The 19,483-nt window shown below is 40.3% G+C and overlaps 1 protein-coding gene across 1 annotated transcript in view; it reads left to right on the top strand.

Moving 5' to 3' along the window:
* The window catches only part of LOC121935129 (cytochrome c oxidase assembly factor 1 homolog), a 33,688-nt gene continuing 14,205 nt past the window's right edge, over nt 1-19,483 (top strand). Inside the window, exons 1-2 of the mRNA XM_042476293.1 lie at nt 1-130; nt 1,164-1,433. The gene's annotated coding sequence lies outside the window, so the exon portion shown is untranslated. The remainder of the gene's footprint in view (nt 131-1,163; nt 1,434-19,483) is intronic.

Genomic DNA, 19,483 nt, shown 5'->3' with positions numbered 1-19,483 from the left:
GTTAATCTGCCTGACCAAACATTTAGAACATGAATCTAACATGGAACATGGATATAACATCTTCCTTGTAGTTGTTGCACTTAGCTATACAGTTCAGATCTGCTGCTTAGTGCCCTGTTGGCAGCTTTAGGTTAGTGTGGCAAATGTGATATGGTATATTCTGTATTGATTCAATCAATTCAACACCCTTGTTGGTTGTGAATAAGATGTCATGAAAAAGAGTACTTCTCACTCTGCTTCGTTCTTTATGTTATGCTTGTGATAGGAGAGATCCTGGGGGGAATTGAAATGTGAGACACAAGGAAAGATCTCTTGCTTTTGGTTCCTCTTGCTGCAGTATCACTCCCTCCCAAAACAGCAATAAGATACAAGGAGGTCCATGTGACCCTAGAGCTTCTCTTTTTATCTTGACGATACAGAAAGAAACCAAACATAATAGTTCCCACATCAGCAATGTAATACAAATGCTATACTCCAGAATACATGTTTATTAGAAAGGTGGGCCATATATTATCTGCATGGCATAGAGGAGCAAACCATGTACTCCAGGGTTATTCCCCATGTGTCATCTGATGAGGCAGGAAAATAAAAATTAAAAAGAGTATCTTGGTTACTTCTCCTGCCATCCAAGAATTCATGGAAAGTATTAACACTTCATTTTTACATTAATTAATACATGAATACGTGTAAGAAGGGACACTCAGCTGAGTTGGCAGTTTGGCTAATGGACAGGTTTTTAAATATATTTAGTCAAAAGTCTGGATAAGTGAACAGGTTTAAGCCTACTGAAATCAACAGGTGTGAGCATGTTTAATTCTCAAGCTATGAGAAAAATTATGCTGGATCAGACCAAAGGCTATCTGTCTAGCATTCTGTTCCCACATTAGCCAACCAGATACTTAACAAAGCCCCCAGGCAGGACATGAGAATGAAAGAACCCTTTGGTGTTCTCCAGCAACTAGTGATGTGAAGCATGCTGCCCCTTTTGCTGAAGGTATGATACAGCTATCATGATAGCAGTCACTGAGAGTTTAATTTTCCATTTGTTTTTCTAACTCCCTTTTAAGGCCTTCTAGATTTAGCCCTTTACTACTTGTAGAGGCAAATTCCATAGTTTAAATATGTGTTGTGTTAATAAGTACTGTACTCTCTTTCTTTCTTAGATGAATGAGAAATGCCACAAGATGTCCTTAAACTTAGCTTTATTCCAGTGAGAACTGAAAGCCAAAGAGCTTCATGGAACACAAGCTAAAGTTGATGTTCGTCTAATCTATGGTAATAGAGGCAGCAAAGGCAACTTTCTTCTCTGCGTTTATTGGGCCTGCAAGCAGCCAGCCAGCCAAGCTGTTTTGAGTGATCAGAGGTCTTTTACACACAGTCCCAAGAGAAGAAAATCCAGACCACGTAGCAACCTGCTGTGAACAGCTTGCCAGGTACTTTGCCAGTAAAATTGTTCAGATCCACTTTGACTTGGATGCTATAATTGATACAGCTCCAGTGGTTGTAATTTTGACCCCGCTTATCTACTGACAGTGGAAACTTCTCCATTTGTGCAACCCAAGGAGGTGAACAGGATCCTTGGAGATATGTGTGTCAAATCCTTCCCCTTCGTGGCTTATTACAAATGGTAGAGGAGGAAGGGCTGAGTAGGTAGAGGAAGTGGTTAATGCCTTGCTAAAACAAAAAATGCCTCAGTTGCTTGAAGGAGGCTTTTATAAAACTTATTTTAAAAGCCCTCCCTGGATCCCACCATTCTAGATAATTATCAGCTAGTCTCTATCATTCCATTTCTGGGCAGGGCGGAAAAATAAAATGCACAGATATAGGATGGGAGACACATGGCTGAACGAGACTATGTGTGAAAGGGATCTGGGAGTCCAAGTAGACCACAAGCTGAACATGAGTGAACAGTGTGATGTGGCAGCTAAAAAGGCCAATGCAATTTTAGGCTGCATCAGTAAAAGTATCGTATCTAGATCAAGGGAAGTAATAGTGCCACTCTGTTCTGCTTTGGTCAGGCCCCACCTGGAATATTGTGTCCAGTTCTGGGCACCACAATTCAAAAAGGATGTTGAAAAACTGGAACATGTCCAAAGGAGGGCAAGTAAAATGGTGAAAGGTCTAGAAACCATGTCCTATGAGGACTTAAGGAGCTGGGGATGTTTAGCCTGGAGAAGAGAAGGTTAAGAGGAGATATGATAGCCCTGTTTAAATATTTGAAGGGATGCCATACTGAGGAGGGAGCTGACTTGTTTTCATTTGCTCCAGAGACTAGGACCCGGAGCAATGGATGCAAGCTACAAGAAAAGAGATTCCACCTCAACATTAGGAAGAACTTCCTGACAGTAAGGACTGTTTGACAGTGGAACACACTCCCTCGGAGTGTAGTGGAGACTTCCTTCCTTGGAAGTCTTTAAACAGAGGCTAGATGGCCATCTGTCAGGGATGATTTGATTTGGATTTCCTGCATGGCAGGGGGTTGGACTGGATGGCCCCTCCAGTCTCTTCCAACTCTATTATTCTATGATTCTATGGAGTGTGTGGCAGCATCGCAGCCTCAGGGCTTTCTGGATGGCGCAGATTATCTAGATCTATTTCAGTCTGGTTTCAGACCTGGTTATGGGACAGAAACAGTGCCCTGTAATTTTCTCCTGCCGCTTGTTGCATACATGATCCTGGAAAAGGCAATCTTTTTTTCCCCATTGGGAACTGCAACTGGAAGGACCAAACTGAATATGTATAAGTATGCTGGTCAGTTGTTTTGTCTCTTTGAAACAGAATACACTCAGGCTACCTGGGAAGAACAATAACTGATTAAGGTTGTAGAGTAAAATGAAATGCTAGCTCTAACATTTTAAGATACCCTAGGTAAGATAGCATACTGATGTGGACCCGTCTCCCTGCCTCAGCAAATGTATAGTTTGTAGCTGAAAGTCACTCTTTTCATTTGCAAATTAATGGATGGTGGACTCAGTCTGGATTGAGTGTTAAAACATTACTATTTATGTATTTAGTTATTTTATGCATTTCTATCCTGTTTTCCTCTCAGTTATGGGACTCAAGGTGGCCTGCAGATTATTTAAACCAACACAGATTAAAAACGCTTAATAGGTATGTGCGTGTTATTTTGAAGCAATTAAAAAATCTATAAAATTGAAACCATTCAAATTCACATAAAAATCAAACTGGCACACCATTCATGGCCCATCACAGTCAGTTCCTAAAGTTTGATGGAATGAATAGGCATGTTTTCACTTGCTGGTGGAAGGAGAGTGGCATTCTAGCCTCCCTAGAGAGACAATTTTAAAGTCTGGGAGCATCCACTGAGAAGACTTTCTCCCTTGTTCCCAACCATTAGCCTAGAAAGAATAGTGAGAGCGGAAGGCCTCTCACAAACACCTTAGATCTCAAACAGGCTTCTAAAGGAAGATATGGTTCTTCAGTTAACATGGATATGAACCATACATGGCTACTATGCACAGATAGAGGAAGTTTGAACGTTTTCTTTGCAGGCAACCTTAACCTAAATTCATCCCTGTACATGTGCACACAGAAGGGAACACTCAGTTGAACCTAAATAGGCTTTTGTGTTAATTTATTTGGGGGGCACTCTGGATGAGGGCCTGCATCTTCCATGTGAGCAACCTCCCAAAAAAGAAACTTTCAGCTGCACACTGTACTTTTAACATAGCATGCACAACTCTTGGGAACAACAGTAAACAGGCTGTAGTAGTGAAGAGGTGGAGCTGCGGCAGTGGTAGGGTAAAGGGGTTTCAGGGACTTGCAGAAGTCATGTGCTGTGGCAGATCTGCAGTGATGCCATTTCTTAATGGTGGCACTGCTTGTACAAATGTGCACATTGTCAAGGAACTGGTTCTAAAACATGTGATTTAAAAAGGTAGGTGCTATTACTACTTATATAAGAGCAAACAGGTTTGAGTTGGTTGTGGTACATATTACATCTGGTCAACTATCTCCCCCAGTTATTTTTCTGTCTTCAAGTGTCTGTTTTAAGTTCTTTGTATACTGAGTGCATGGACAATGTGGTGTGATTGGCATTTTTGGTTTGTTTATGAGGTTTGGGATTTTTGGTTTGTTTCTGATCTGAAGTGGCAGCAAAATCAGAGGAACTGAGATGTCAGTATAGTTTAAATTAATTTTCGGGATAGTATAGCAATTCCCTAAATACTACCAATTTGCATACTAAACACTTCAATTTCTCCACATGAGTAGAAGGTAATTATTAAAATTTAACTTAGGTGATTTAACTTATTAAAATTTAAGTTCAATAAATTAAGAAACAGTGGCCTGATTAGAGGTGGGAAAAATACTCAAAATGATTTGAAGTCCTGTTCTTTTTGTCATTGATTATGGTCTCTTAATATTTTATTTTCTTAACTTGGATTGCAATGTTTACCCATTCCTTTTTTTCTTTTCTTTTTTTAAAGCTGCGCCTGGGTTAAGCTTTATTGAAATAAGTAAAATACTCTTTCTTGGTGAACTGGGCCAGTCTCCCACAACATTTTTCATCAAATCCACTTAAGCCAAACAAAAGAATATTTGCTTGGGCATCTCCAAACGTATGAAAGAACTATGACCCTAGGTGAATAGATTCAGTAGGTTGGATCCAAATTTAGTCATAAACTAAACCAATTCAAATCAGTGGGAATTTAGTCATGTGTTGGTCTCTTCAACATCCTGTGGAACCCTGGTGTTTGAACTTGGTTCTTGACATGCCTGCTTCATGATCTGGCAGATCAGGTGTAGCAGCACTGCCAGGCCAAGAGAAACTTTCCCTGGGCCAAGATCTAATCCCTTTCAGGCCCAAGGGAAGGATGGCTCCCACTGTTTGTGTCACTAAGACCAGAGTCTTAGAGGCAGTGATTCCCATGCTTCATTCGGGATATCAAGCTTTCATGTAAATATTTGCATTAAAAAAAGATCTCTCAGGATATTGAAATGCCGTGGTTGGAGAAAATGGTGCATCGTAATGAGATTTATTTATTTGGCATTTTAGGTATTTGTTTGTAGGGGGGAAACGTTTTTAACAAATCTGGAGGTTATTTTCGTAAATAATTTCCCCCTCAAAAAGTCCTGAAAAGTGAGAAATGATCAGAAAATGTGCCAAAGATCAGATCCCACTTAGGAGAGAGAAAACATCTAAAATCCTTTGTGCATGCAAGAATGAAGTAAATGCAGATATATGTCCCTGCATACAACCCATCTCTACACATGCCCGATAATTGGAAAATAGGGCCAGAGAGGATGGTAAATGCTACCAACTTGTAGGGACAGTAGAGGAAGAGAGATCTACAGCCCCTTTTGCCAGAATCATTTTCCCTTTGATGGCATCACATTTGGCATGTGCAACACCAGCAAAAAAGCTAGAGAAGTGAAAAATAGAACTCTTCTCAATTAGTCACATAGTGCCAAGTATTTCTAGATACATTTTGGAAAACCCATTACAGTCTGCCCTTTGTATCCATGCAGGATCCATTCCCCCCTGCAGAAAATGCAGAACCTTGAGTCCCATTGATTTCAGTGGTGGATGCAACATGTGTGCAGCTGCTAACACAGCCACAAGCATGCACCCCCATTGAAACAGTGGGGCTTGCTGTCCGCGAATGGCAAGCCCACGGATATTGAGAGCCAGCTGTATATTCAGTATCTAGATAGTAAAGGTCTTGCAATAATAAAGTATTTCTCTTACACATGGGTATTTTGAATTGTGTATCGCACATAGGTTACAGAACTTGGTGCAAAGTCTCACTTGCATTCCTCTTCTGCTTTCTTGCACAAATTCCCTCCTTTTTTTCTTTTGTCAGCATTAATTATAACTTAATTTTAGGCTTGAACTGTGCTTATCCTGGTTAGTGTTATCCATGGTCAGTAGAACAGTTCCAAAACTTAGGGCCTTATCACACGAACCAGTTACTGCACTGGCATCATGGCCAAAACATTTCAGAAGTGCAGAGGTGGGATTGCCGGTCACACTTTTGAAACTTCCCACACTTCTTCCGTCGACAAATCGTTCACGGAGAAGCCATTTCTTGTAATAGCAGGATATTCCGTTATTCAAGAAATGGCTTCCGTGAACTATTTGTCAACGGAAGAACAGCGAAATGCCTCAGTGACATTTCAGAAGCGTTTGGGCCACGTTTCCAGCGCGGTAAGTGGCTTGTGTGATAAGGGTCATAGGCCTGTTACAGACTGCCAAAATAAAGCTGCTTCGGGTCTCTTTGGAGGTATGCTAGTTAAATGATGCATGCATCCTAAGAATCTGGAAGCTGCACCAAAAGCTGCACTCTGGTGCTTAGGAATGGAGTGTGGCTTTGGCGCGACCTCCAGACTCTTAGGACCCATGCATCATTTAAATAGCATACCTCCAAAGGGACCCGAAGCAGCTTTATTTTGGCAGTCTGTAACAGGCCATAGTTTCAAAACCTACAAGTGTAGATATATTGTTAAACTGTGGCAATCTGATCAGTGTTGACAGGGAGGGAAGTGGGAGAGTTACATGTGAGAGGCACCGCGTGATGGTGAGGGAGAGAATTTTGGTCCATGATCTGTTTTCAGTTTCATGATAATGGCCACAAGTTTGGCACTCTTGCATCTGCACTATGTCTGTGTAAAGCTTTTTTGGTGCCTTAAATGCAGCCATTAAGATAGAACATGAAAAAAATAAGTTAGAGAAGGGGCAGGTCTGTCAAGATACTGATGTCCTACCATCTATGTGCTACAAAATGTATAGTTTGGAATCCTTAATGCTGAAAAATGTCAGAAGCCCTCCCCCCTCCCACATTCCTCCTTCTGTGCATTGAGAATTGAAGCTACAGAGTGAAAAACAAGGTATTTCTATGAGTCCAGATGAAAAACGCCTCTGGCTGATAGTAAATATTCCCAAGCAAAATATTTCCGAGGAAGGAACTAGCAAAACCATTTCTGAGTATTCCTTGTCTAAGAAAACCTTATGATATACATGGAGTATCATAGGTCAGCAGGCGACTTGAAGGTGCACGCACACACATGCACTCAGTACAAAGTATGTACTGAGTACCTACTTTACCCATTCATATATATTGCATTTTACCAAGTGATTTCCAAGCAGTTTATAACAAAATAAAATTCAAACAAGATTTAAAATATGATTGAAACAGTATAAAATTGAAACCAACATGCAGCCACAGTCGCAAACACAAACTGGAAGAACTAAGAACACATTCGCAGTAAAATCCTATAGACATCTATTTAGATGAAATTCCTGTTGACTCTGCAGCTCACTGTTAGGTAAACAAGTACTGTACAGTCAGCTCTCCTTATCCACATATATTTTTTCTTATGGATTCAAGCATCCACAGTTTGAAAAATATTCAAAAAAAGGATAAATTTCAAATAGCAAACCTTGATTTCCCATTTTATATATGGGACATCATTTTGCTATGCCGTTATATTTCATGGGACTTGAGCATCCACGGATTTTGTTATCCATGGGGGATCCTGGATCCAAACCCCAACATATAACAAGCACCCACTATATAGTGTTGCAGTCCCCTTGTTAAACTACCTTCAAAATGTCAAAAAGAAGTTTGTGGACTGCCTTTGCTCCAGGGCAGTTAAGAAGTTCCTGCTTCACTGCAGATGGAATGGCAATTAGTATGTCAGAGAAAGAGTCCCTGCCTTGTGTGCAGACAGACCTACCAGAATCCACAGATCTTACACTCTTTTTTGCCAGTATTTGCAAAGCTCTGTGGATGTATAATTTTAGAATATTATTTTTTAATGATGAAGGAAACATTGTTCCTAAAGAGATCCCCTGATGAGTAGTGATCAAATACATTGGAACATTGTACTTTCCCCTGTTAACACCCAGATCTGTTTGCTTCCATTGTGTCAGCACTGCTAATTAAACTTGAACCCAAATGGAGTGGCTTCTTTTGTCCCTTGCTTAAGTGTTATTGACATCCCTTTGTGAAAGAGTGCAAAACTGATAAAAGTCGGGGCGAGGAAAGGTGAGGAACAGTCACACATAATTACTCACAATCCATATAAGGATCCTACTGAAAGCAATGCCTGTTGGACAGTGCTCTCATTTCTGACATACTCTCTGCGTAAAGGTAGGAGATTCCCACCCCCCTTTCTTCTTTGAGTATACTGCCAAGCCTACATAGGGATGAGAGTAAAGAACTATATTCAGTCTATATTCAAGCATCTGTTGTCAATAATAATTTATAGTGGCCTATATCCAGTTGTTAGGCTCAACTACAGTAGACACATTGAATCAATGGAACTTCAATAAATTAATTAGCTTTTTTCAAAGAAGTAGAGGAAGGGAGGGGGAAGGAAAAATGAAAGTAGCAGCAATATGAAGTCGAAGACTTTCATGGCCAGCATCCATAGTTTTTCAGGCTATGTGGCCATGTTCTAGAAGAGTTTATTCCTGACGTTTCACCAGCATCTGCAAGGTGCTGGTGAAACATCAGGAATAAACTCTTCTAGAACATGGCCATATAGCCCGAAAAACCCACAAAAAACTAAGAAAGTAGCAGTACTTTTAATCCTGTCTTTTTTTTAAAAAAAAAATTGCATGAGCTTTTGTGGATATAAACCCATTTCTTCATATGCTTCTTGTTTGTTGTTAATTGCCTTGGAGTTAGCTCTGACTCACGATGACCCTGTGGATGAAAGGTCTCCAAGTCTCCCTGTCCTCAACTCTTTTGCTCAGTTCCTCCAGTTTTAGACCCCGGATTGAGTTTAACAACCTGTTATGTGGTCTTTCTCTTTTTCTGCTGCCCTCTACCTTTCCTAGCATCATTGTCTTTTATTTAAATTATTCATGCCTTCTCATGATGTGCAATAGTACGAGAGCCTCAGTTTAGTAATTCTGGTTTCCGTGGAGAGCCCAGGCTTAATCTGTTCTTGGCAATACTCTTCTCCAGCTCTGCATCACAAATCTCCATGCACAAAGACCAGTTTCCTACGTTTTTGTGCACTAACAACCATCATTGAAATTGGACCTGCAACATCATTTCCATACACAAAGGATTTGTAATTTGTATTGATGTCCTCACATATCAGTGGCATATACTGTATATGTTTGTACCTGGCTTCCACTCCACCAAATGCATCTGAGGAAGCTCATGCTGCCAATTTCTTTCTCTCAGTTAGTCTCAAAGGTGCTACAAGGTCTCTCTACATATTGACTCTACAGACCAATACGGCTATATCTTTGCATCACAAATGAGTTGATTTTCTTTTTATTGGCTTGCTTCACTGTCCAGCTCCAAGTCCATATATGGTGATGGGGAATACAATAGCTTCGATAAGTCTCACTTTAGTGTTCAGAGTTGTAGCTTTACACTTTAGGATCTTGCCCAGTTCTCTTGTAGCTACTCTTTCCAATTCTAGTCGTCTTCTAATTTCTTCACTACAGTCTCCATTCTGGTTGATATTTGATCCAACGTATTGGACCTCTTTGACTGTTTCAATTTTCTTGTTATCTAGGACGAATCTTCCATGGTCATTATTTTTTTCCTCTTAATGTTCAGCATTAAGCCTGTTGTTGCACTTTCCTCCTTGATCTTCCTTAGTAATGGCTCCAGGCATTTATTTGTTTCTGCTAGTAGTATTGCGTCATGTGAATATCTTAAATTGTTAATGTTATCTGATCTTCACTCCTTGTGTCTCTGAGTCTAAGTGGGGTTCATATGATATTTTTTGCATACAGGTTGAATAAGTATGGTGATAGTATGCAGCCTTGTCTGACCCCTTTGCCAATTGGGATCTATACTGTTTCTCCATATTCAGTTCTGATGGGAGGCTTTTGTTCTGAATACAGCTTACATATCAGGACATTCATTCCCATTTCTTTGGAGTATTCCATAGCTTTTTGTAGTCTATGCAGTCCAAGGCTTTGCTGTAGTCAATGAAGTGCAGGCAGATTTTCTTTTCCCCTGTTGTGTTCTATGATCCATCTTATTTTAGCAATGTGATCCCTAGTGCCTTTTTCTTTCCTAAATCCAGTTTTCTCTGACATTTCTCTTTCCATATATGGTAGGAGTCTTTGTTGCAGAATTTTGAGCATGACTTTGCTTGCATGGGAAATTAGTACAATAGTCCAGTACAGTGCGCCCGCGTTATAGGAGGGTGCGCTTTATGCGGACTTGAGCATATGTGCTCAAGCTGCGGGGAGCGTGCGCGGCACAAGGGGCGGCACGTCCCATTCCAGTGAATGGGGCGCATGCCCGTGGCAACCTGAACATTCTCGTGCTGCTGTGCTGCCGCGCATGAGCCCTATTCAAATGAATGGGGCTCCAGCATAGGCGGAATTTGCCTTATGCAGGGGGGTCCGGAACGGATCCCCGCGTAAGGCAAGGGCCCACTGTAGCAAGCTTTTGTGCCTTCTTTTTTATGGATGGATATGTATATTGATTACTTCCAGTTGATGGGCCACTGCTTTATTTTCCATATTTGTTGGCATATTTTACTTAGAACTGTACTTGGTTCTGTCTCTGTGGATTGTAGCAGTACTATTGGTATGTTGTGTGCTTACAGAGTGATAACAAATAGTTCTGCCTGACAAAACAATTTTCTATGCTTTAAGATTTCTCTTTCTCATTGGTTGTAGAAGGACATTAATCATGTGAGCCCCACCTGCGATCTGCTGTGATGCACTCAAGACACCAAGAACAATTCACATTGTAGTGTGAGTGGGATGGAATTTTATAGGATCCAGAAAGATGCATGACCTAGCCCTAAATTTAAAAAGAGCTGCATATGTAGATACAGGTCTTTCTCATTTTTACAGTGGTCAGTTAGTGTTTGCGTGTGAAAGCAATAAATCTGCCTACCAAAAGTCAGTTCCTTGGATGGGAAGATTCCTTTTGTTACTGTAGGGAGGATATAATATTAATAATAGTGTGCCGTGAAGCCATTGTCTTTGTTCATACCTCTGTTAATGGATTGAAATTTATGAATCCAGCTGTTTCTCTTAGTCTTCCTTTGTACTTTCCTTGTTCAAGGACTACAACCTTTAAATTCTGTACCATATGTCCAAGAAGGCTGAAATGATCTACCCTTGATTTGTGAGTATTGCCATTTTTAATGTCAGATTTTTGTCCATTTATCCTCTTATGTAGAGTTTGTCCTGTTTATCCAATGGAGAGCGTAGAGTGGTATTGCTAGCATAGGATGACATATGACATTGGAAGAAGAACAAGTAAACGCACCCCAGTTATTGTGAATGATGTCACTGGTCTCTGTCATATTTTACTCACAGTAGATGTGGGGATAGAATTAGCATCTGGGTTCATGGCAGGGTTTTGTCCTTGTATTCCCATTCAGTTATGTTGCATGTGAATAGCTGTTTATGATTTGGAAGCTTTCTGCAAATCTTAGGAAGCATTGTTCCAGGTCAGCAATTAAGATGTTTCCTGGGCATCTTCTATCTACTACCCAAAATTCAAGGACCCTAAGGTGGCTCCTAAAACGAACATGCATGTGTATTGTCAAGGTGATGCGTCTGCTGGGGCAGAGGTTAAAGAACAGGGAAAGGATTGTTGTTGTTAATCTTCTTTGCAAACATCATACCAGCTAACTACTTTACTTGTTACTGTTAAACTTTGTAACTGCTTCTTACACTTCCTAAACCCATTATCTGATGTGGGGGACCAGCAGGGTCCCACCCCCCAATGTGCCAGGGACCAGCACCACATTGGTGCCTGCTGGGTACAGCTGTTTGTTTCTTTCCTAGAAACTTGTCACACACTGGCAGCCACTAGTTTGTGGATCAGCACTAGTCACAACCTTGAGACAAAAAAAAAAAAAACAACCACAAAACTGATTTTAAGCACTGCTCTTAAGAACTCACTCTTCCCAGCATCCCAAATTGCTCACTCCTCCGCATGTGCAACTATTTCTGTCAGTTAAGATGACAATTCTTTCCTTTCCGTTCCTTCTCCAGTCCCCTTCACATCATGCTGACGGCTGGGATCGGCTAATCCAGGGAGCGGGCAGGCCCTCTGGCTGTTCCTCATGTTTGATGAGATCTTCTTAGGTCAGCTACAAACCTGATTTTTGTGTGTGTGCATGTTCTATTCCACTAGTTATTTTTGTATTGAGAAGTAATGAGTGGTATGATGTTATACTTTGCATTATTTTCATTTGTGGAGCTCTGTTGTTGGTACACACTGCACTGCAGACTGAATTATCCTGACAGCTGGTATTGTTTTGTTAGCTAACACTGCACCACACTTTAAATATTTGCATTCTGGTTGCAATGAGCCACCAAACAGGTTATGGGGAATGCCATACAAATTCTCGATGTAAGAAACATGGTTCTTTAACATGTTTTTCATTATTTAACGGAGGAAGAAATAAATGCTTTTTATTGACGACACGTGCCCAGTTCTTCAGATGCACTGGACTCGGTTTCTCTGGCCCCATACAGACATGCCAAAATAAAGCTGCTTCAGGTCACTTTGGAGGTATGCTGTTTAAATGATGCATGCGTACTAAGAGTCCAGAAGCTGTGCCAAGGCTGTGCTCTAATCCTTAGGACTGGATCATGGCTTTGGCATGGCTTCCAGATTCTTACTATGCATGTATCATTTAAACAGCATACCTCCAATGTGACCCGAAGCAACTTTATTTTGGCCTGTCTATATGGGGCCTGAGTTAACACTTCATTCCTCCTTCTCAAGGCTTTGAGCTTCATTTTAATTCTTCTCTGCACAGAGTAATGAGAATGAGTTGGTTTGGCTTTGAAAACATGAAACTTAATTTAACATCTGCCAGCTGATGTAAATAATTTTTTGCTGATGAATCCTCCACTCTTGTCCTAGTCAGTCAGTTAATAGATTTAATTGAAATATTAAGCCATTTTAAAGCAATGAAGTTGCTTGCTGGCCTTTTCTTCCCATCAAAATTCCCCATTTTGATTCTCACCTTTGTAAATAAGTGGTTAATGAAAAAGAAATCAGGTATTTTTTTTGCTATTATCTATGTGGGGTTAATTAAAACATCCTCTTGGCATAAAATAAATTATTTCTGTCCATGATCAGTAATCACCTTGGCCACTTAGTTCCTTAAAAACCTAAATTATCCTTGTAGATGATGGATTATAAATTGAGGCTCTTCCTACATGTGCCCAAATTAAATCCAATTAAATGTGCCCATATGGCATACTTTAAAATTAAAACAATTCCTATAGAATAGGTATTCTGAGGCTAGACTCCAGGGCTCCTAAGAGAGGTGAAAGTGAGGGAGGCTGACCAGTCATCAAGTGGAAATGTAAGAGCAGAATGATGGCGGATGGAAATGGGGTTTGGCATAAGCAGCTGCAATGTTTAATATTATTTTAAACCGAAGTATAATCCTTCTTTGGGAATGATTAAATTCTTTGCCACTGGAATTCTTCTCAGCGACAGTGTGTTCAGTAGTTCATTTCCCCTCAAGTGAAGTGCAGGCACTATGTCATGACTCAACTTGCCCATTCGAAGCAGTGTGCTAAGCAGAGAAAACATTTTTTATATTATCCTCAACCCTCTCATATGCCTCTCAAACCATGTTTATTCATCTCTTGTTATTTCTTTGCCCCTTTTCCTTTCCACTTAGTTTGTATCCTATTCCAAACTGTTAGATTATTTTGTTCGTTCTGCCTGTGCGTTCACTTTGCATTCTGTTAATAGCCTTTCTCCCAGAAGAAAATGGATTAAGTCAGCATTAATGTGAAAAATATCCCATAGCCAGGTATGATAAAATGATGCCATCATTATGCAGCTATCATCCTAGTTAATTTAAGACTAACGCCTTTGGATTAAGTTTTCCCATGGTTTAAAGAAGAAGAAGGCATGGAAAGAGAATAGTAAGGAAACAAAGTGCCCGAACAGACAGGCCAAAATAAAGCTGTTTCGGGTCACTTTGGAGATATGCTGTTTAAATGACACATGCATCTTAAGAGGCCAGAAGCTGCACCAAAGCTGCACTCCAGTCCTTAGGACTGGAGCATGGTTTTGTCGCAGCTTCCGGCCTCTTAGTATGCATGCAGCGTTTAAACAGCATACCTCCAAAGTGACCCAAAGCAGCTTTATTTTGGCCTGTCTGTTCGGGCCCTAAGTAAAAGCTTTATCTAAATAACCAGTTATCTTCACCATTATGAGAAGTCCAAAGCAGATTGTGAAGCTGACCAATACTTGCTATACAGCTCATTGCTTACATGAGTTCAGAGAGAACTGGAGGATTCCAGATGATCCAAATAAAGGCCTTTTTATTGGTTCAGCAGTTGAACAGTTTACCTATGTGAACATACCATTCAATGTCTTAGTGGCTTATGGTTCTTGGTTGTTCATTCAAAGCAGTCCTTGATGGCTGCAAGGAGTCTGTGATAATAGTGCATGTGCAAACATGCCCTAATGAATGCTGACTTTCATGTAATGTTGGTTCCATGTGGTTGTTTTCATCTAATTGTGCCCTGTGTTTTCAAAACAATGGGGAAAAAAACTTGTATTGTGACTTGGGAACTGAGGCTTACAGTTTATCTTGACTTTGTATTAAGTGTACTCTGAAGGCCACTTCATGCTGAAGGGGCCACTATAGCATAGGTTCTTTCCACACCACACAGGTAAAACCAAACACTTGAAGTTGCACGCAAAGAATCCACAGGTTATATAAACCCTTATTTTATGAATATGAAAGAAGAGATACATTTAAGAAGAACTGTAAGAGGACTGCAAATTGCTGAAGAATGTGATAGTAATCTTTAATTTAAGCAATTTGTGATTTTGTCCCTTTTTAAAAAAATAGAGACTACTCGAAAGGCTAATAGCAAAGAGGCTCAGTTCCCAGTGGATCTTATTAGGTTCTATGGGGCACACTTTCTGGAGAGGTGACATGTCCTTTTCGTACATAGAGATACAACTCTTCCATCAAGGGGTTATCCCTTGTTTTACTCCTGATTCCTATCAAAATGGTAGGCAGTCAGCTAAAAGAAAAATGCTTTGCCAGCTGGCTTTGACTCCCAGGCCATGTTTTATTCACACCTGACTTATTCTGTTACACAATAATTGCAAACAATACACAAACAGGTGTTTCTCCTGCCTCCTATTTTAGATGATAAACCTGGTCCATCCTGCCCACAAAACAACAGTTTAGCTGTTAATCCAACCGTGGAGTTCTTATTACTGAATGAAATTTCACCTAAACCATAACCCATGTTTGCTGTTAAAGGAGGGAATCTCCCATTGTAACAAGAGAACTGAGTCAAATGTTTTTAATCTGAAGCCACATTAAGTACTTGATCTAATTTTGTATATTTGAACCACTGTAACTCTCTTGCCCTCCAGTTTCCGCTTCTGTTTTCAACCCTTCTCTTTTCCCTTTGTGGAATGGTATTCCATTTTCTTGCTTGTAAACATAATTCACAGGAGAAGAAAGTGCACTTGTGTCTTAGGAAAGGTTTTAAACGGTAAATGAAACAGCAGAATATTTTTATTTCAAAACACAGGGATGCTTCAGGCTTATCAGCGCTTTAAAAAAATTACTACTAGTTTACACATGCCATAAAAAAGCACAGTGTTAAGAAGCAAGCCCTGGCAAAAGTCTTCATGAATTGCCTTCTAAAAAATCATCTTAAGTTGATGTTCCTCGTCCGGCCCAATTGAAGAGCATTAGTCACAGTACACACCCTCCACCACATCAAGATGTAACTTTGTTCAGTACTAGGTAGGACAGGAGCTGTTTCTCCATACTATGTCATCTTCAAAAGCCACTTCATGGCTTTTTAATATCTTACAATCATGCCACATCTGTGAAGTTACTTATTTAACACCTCATCTACTTTATGGAATTGGCTTTTTTGTCTCTCTCCTGTAGAAAGGAAAAATACCTAGCTAGGCAATGATTCCCAAACCACATTTGCTGGAGTTTCAATTAGTCTTTGGACTTGCTCTGAAAGAAATGATGTCAGGATATCATGCCACCTTTTGTCTTGCTAATAAGAATTTTCTACTATTAATAGTTCTTCGATGGGCAGCTGAGAACTGTTTTCATTTCAGGGGAACTGGAAAGGACATTTCATTCCTTTCACTGGAAGTGAAGGGAATTGAATGCTGTGGAGTATGTTTCAAAATCTGTAAGCTGAACACTTTGGATAGAGTAAGGCTTCCAAAGGTTGTAAAGAAAGAACACTTCTAGTTGTTGGGCAACTATAAGGTTGTCATTTTAGCAACAAAACAAACCAAACACACACTGTCCTGCACCTTTTTCGTTAAGCAGTGTGCTGCAAAACAACAGACAAAACCTTTATCTAGTACAGAGGTGTTTGACACTTGCCAGTGCGTGCAAGCTGCTGGTTAAAGGCTTGGGGTAAATAAAAAGTTGGCAGCCCTGTTGGCAAAAGAAGGTGCTCTAGGTCAGGAGCAGTTGCCACAGAAGAAGACATGAGGGAAAGGAGAGCAGTAGTAATGTCTTTCAAACCCCACCCAAACTCTAGTGTTTTCTCTTCCTTTCTTTTTGGCACAGCACACTTTGGGAGTGCACCTGGAGTTCTGTAAACTAACAGGATGAAAGAGATAGCATTGCGCCAACCAAACACACTGGAGATCAGTGCAGCTACGATGGACAATTAATTAATCAAATTAATCTTGTGACAGGATATTTGTTCAATGGAAAGGACTTCTAAAACGATAAACATGTTTTCCAGAGACAGAGATTCTTCTCAGCTGTAACGTGGTGAGCTGCTGAGGCTTACCCAGCTGTGTGTCATAGTACAGTCAACCCTCCTTATACATGGATTTTTAATCCACGGATTCAACCATCCATGGCTTGAAAATACTTTTGAAAATACATACATTCCAAAAGCTTTTTTGCCATTTTATATAAGGGATGCAGTTTTACTGCGCCATTTTATATAATGGGACTTGAGCATCCATACATTTTGGTGTCCTGAAACCAAACCCCAGTGGATACCAAGGGGACACTGTACTCCCTATCCATTAACATCAAGCTACAGTGATGCTTCTTCAGCATTAGCATCAGAATTCTCAGACTTGGCTCAGGAATATGCATGGAGGCAGTTTTGTTTCCTTTCAGACTCGTTCACACTGTGAATGAATTGGGTGCTAGGTTTCTTCGAACTGTATGCATTTCACAGGTTTTCTTTGTGCAGAGGGAGCATTTAAAATGTGATTCTCCTTCACCTGCTATCAAAGGTGAGTACAGTTCAATCTGCCAACAGGCTTCAGTTGTAGCCTCTGGCAGAAGAGTTTTTGGCTCAAATAGCAGAAGATTGAGGGGGGGGGGGGGAGAATGTGTAGAACGTGTCGGCAGTATATGGTCCATGTGCTCAAGGGCTTCCTATGTGTCTGCCATGGATGCCTTGTCTTTCAACCACCCCAACCCACAAATTCCCCTTCATGAGTCTTCTGCTGCCGCAGTTGTGCTGGGAGAAGATTATGTAGGAGTGTCTACGCATGTCTGCCTGTGAGAGTACAGCCCTCTATTCACTGCTCATTGCCTCATGTGGCCCTCGGGAGTGCAAAGGTGCCCACCTGTACTCAAGACTAGGACTTATGCAGATTTGTAGGCCAAAAACATCTAGAGGCCCACAGTGGCCCAAAGTTCTGCTCTAAATGTTAGCATTGTTATTCTGAATGCTTGGATGCTTTCCTGTGTGCAGTTTGCATAAACTTACATTTAAATTCATATGACTAGCCTCTAATGACACACTCCTGACCTATCATATATATGAACCATAATGCTTACTGCAAAGGAGGTCATTCCCTTGAAAGGCTGCCCTGGAACTTCATACTGCTTTGAAAAGTGAGGTGCTTAGGGAAGAAAATACTGTGAAATCAGGGATCTTGAAACTGTAGTACATGCGCCGGTAACCTCACGTCTGGATTTCTGTAATGCACTCTCCATGGGGCTACCCTTATGCTTGGTCCGGAAACTTCAACTCGTACAGAATATGGCAGCCAGACTGGTCTCGGGTACATCTAGTAGAGACCATAGTACACCAATTTTAAGATCTCTTCACTGGCTGCCCATCAGTTTTCGGCCTCAGTACAAGGTGTTGGTTATTACCTTTAAAGCCCTAAATGGCTTGGGTCCAAAATGTCTTTGGTACTGCCTCCTTCCATATAATCCACCCCTCACACTTAGGTCCTCTGGGAGAAATCTGCTACAACCAATAAAAACCAGATTATCTACAACTGCCCAGAGGACATTTTCGGCTATTGCTCCCAGACTATGGAATGGCCTGCCGGGTGAGATCCCTCATATAACCACCTTAGACAACCTTTAAAAAGCTGTTCATACGGATCTCTTCTGGCAGGCCTTTCCTGAATAGACATCTGGCCACCAAAGAGAGAAAGTAATAGACCGATCCTGTTGCTATTTACCTGTCCATTGTTGTTTGTTTGTTTTTATTTATTGTTTTAACTGTTACTGATCTTTTTAAAAAAGTTTTAATTGTAAAGTGTTTAATTCTATTTTAAAGGAGGGGTTTTGGGGGGATATGATTTGTATAATGTTAATTAATGTTATAAGGCCACCCCGATTGCCTGAGTGAAGATGGGGTGGGATATAAATATATTATTATTATTATTATTATTATTATTATTATTATTATTATTATTATTATTGACTATACTAGGGCCCTGAATTTTAGTAAGTAAGATCAGGTAAAAATGTATGACAATGGGAGCGGGGGAGTAATGATTAAGAAGTATAATTAGTTCAAATTTTTGTTTCTCTTCCTTCGTCTAAGTAGCTTGTATATATACTTTTGTTTAAAAAAAGAAATATGACGAACAATCTGTTTTATGCCCATTTGCTCTGAAATGTTTGTACGTACACAAGATTTGTTAAACAAGAGTGTTGTTGTTGTTATTTTTTTGCTGTTAATATGGAAAGAGGGTTACCTGGGGAGAAACAGTGAGAGAGCCAATTTGCGGAGTCAGGAGTTACAGGAAATTGTTTATGAGGAGCGAGTGCTCTATCTCCCATATGGCGATGACAGCCCTGAAGTATCCTTGTTTGCAATGAATATATGCAGAACTGCCTGCATGACAAGTACCGACCTGCTGCCAAGAAGGCAGAAATGGATATTTAGTGGGACAGAAAATAAAATCTCTTTAAACTAAACCAACACCAGAATGTTTTATTTTCCAAAGGGGAGGGGAAATGTGCAGAATTACTGGAGAAGATGACTTTCCAGATTATATTCACAAAGGTTATAATTTCCTGTTGAAGCAGTGGAGGAAAGAAGATTATTGATCTGAACCTGAGAATGCAAATAAATTTCCTGTGTACTGAGCTGCCAAATGCTTTCCTTTATTGATTTTCTTTTCTTTGCCTGTTAACTAAAGGTTTTTGGTTCAGACACAGTAGATCCATTATTAATAAGTAAAAACAACCCATTGACTTAAAAAAGAAGTCTAAGGGTGTGCGATGGGGTGAAAGGAGGAACAAGCATCTAAATTCAAAG

Source organism: Sceloporus undulatus, chromosome 6 (assembly GCF_019175285.1).
Source record: "Sceloporus undulatus isolate JIND9_A2432 ecotype Alabama chromosome 6, SceUnd_v1.1, whole genome shotgun sequence".
Lineage (NCBI taxonomy): Eukaryota > Metazoa > Chordata > Lepidosauria > Squamata > Phrynosomatidae > Sceloporus > Sceloporus undulatus.
Note: the sequence above shows the minus strand (reverse complement) of the source record. Positions and strands in the feature narration are given on the sequence as shown.